The sequence below is a fragment of the Arachis ipaensis genome, chromosome B05, assembly GCF_000816755.2.
Source record: "Arachis ipaensis cultivar K30076 chromosome B05, Araip1.1, whole genome shotgun sequence".
In the NCBI taxonomy this organism is placed as follows: domain Eukaryota; kingdom Viridiplantae; phylum Streptophyta; class Magnoliopsida; order Fabales; family Fabaceae; genus Arachis; species Arachis ipaensis.
This window is the reverse complement of record NC_029789.2, coordinates 120,568,705-120,570,670: the sequence shown is the minus strand read 5'-3', so window position 1 is coordinate 120,570,670 and position 1,966 is coordinate 120,568,705.

Below are 1,966 nucleotides of genomic sequence, written 5' to 3'. Positions count from 1 at the left end.
AAAATCTTTATAAGATTAATAAAATTAATATAACAAAATTAATATAATAAAATTACTAATTATATATATATAATTAATCAAATTATTCTAAAAATTACTGATTTAGAGTTTAAGATTTAAGGTTTATGAGATTTTTATTTGTGTAATATGAGACTTCTTTTTCTTTTTCGTATTATCTTCTTAAATTTTTTTGTGTGTATTCTCTCTACTTTCTATGTACTCTCTATCTGTACTAACTTTTACGATATCTTATTATAATTAATACTCTACATAATTAATAATTTTTCATAACATATTACTATAGTTAATAAAACTAATTTAATAAAATTATTAATTTCTCATATCATATTAATATAATTAATAAAATTATTTTAAAAATTTACTAATTTTTTAAATCATATTTCTTTAATTAATAAAATTACTAAAAAATAACTAATTTTCTAAATTATATTACTATAATATGTAAGGCCCACATCCATTGGTGAGGGGAACGAAGCATGCCTTATAAGGGTGTGGATACCTCTCCCTAGCATGACGCGTTTTGACGAGTGAGTGTGGGGGGCTTCGGCTAGCATCCCTATCGTCAAAGGCAAAACCGTGAGGCCTTGTGCTCCAAAGCGGACAATATCGTGCTAGCGGATCGATTGGGGAGGGGAACGAAGCATGCCTTATAAGGGTGTGGATACCTCTCCCTAACATGACGCGTTTTGACGAGTGGTCTGGGCTGTTACATAAGACATAAAGTTATTCTAAAAAATTACTAATTTCACATGACATGTTACTATAATTAATAAAATTGTTTTCGATATCATTTAATTATGATTAATAAAATTAACGTAATAAAATCACTAATTTTTAACATATATATTACTATAATTAATTAAGTTACTTAAAATATTATTAATTTCTCAAAACATCTTACCTTGAAAATATTTAAAAACGCCGAATCTCCTTTTAGTCTTTGACAGAATATTCGAAAACACAGTTGATAGAAACAGGAGCAGTGTGGCTATGGCGGATTAACAGGACGGTGCAGAACATTCTAGAACAAAAAGCTCTCAAATAGGTCTTTCCTGGTGGTAAAGGTGGCGTTGGCAAAACCACATGTAGCTCAATACTCTCGATTCTTCTCGCCACTGTTGGCAACTCTGTTCTCATAATTTTCACCGACTCAGCTCATAATTTGAGCGATGCTTTTCAACAGTGATTCACAAAGACTCCAACTTTAGTCAATGACTTCACCAATCTCTATACTATGTAAGTAGATCTCACTGTTGAGTATGAGAACATGGGCACTTTTGAAGGAATGGACGGTATGAGTCATGCAATTTTCGGCAGAGTGTGGGCAGTGACTTTGGGCGTGCCGGAGACGGTGCCAATGCCACCATAGCTGAGTGGGAAAGAAAAGTTGGTAGCGCGAAGGAGCAAGTAGGAGAGGCAGTAGCGAGGATTGAGTCGTTGTTGGTGGTGGAGATAATGGAAGGGGTGGACGCTTGCGACGACAAAGGAAGGAGAAGAAGAAAACTTGGAGGAGGAAGTTAGCAGCTTTTAACAACCGAGTGAAATGTATTTATTTAAAAAAAATAAAAAAAAAATTATCCCTCTATTTTATGTGTAATTAAAAAAAAACCCATAAAAACAGATATTTTGATTTCCATACTTTTTGGCTGACTGGTGCACCAAAGAGTACCTTGGTGTTTCCATGCACAAACTACTCTTGCGTACCGAATCCATGCCCCCTTTTCTAAGACAAAATTATCGGTAGTACTTTTCAAATAACTTAGCAAAATACCCATTTTAATAAATATTTAATCTACGAAATACTCTGTTCAAAAATACAATTATATTACGTATATACAAAAGATAATTATTAAATAAATTATTTGTATAAAATATATGATAAAATATAAAATATATATTAAAAAATTAAATAATATATATACTTCTAATTTTTATTTAAATAAAT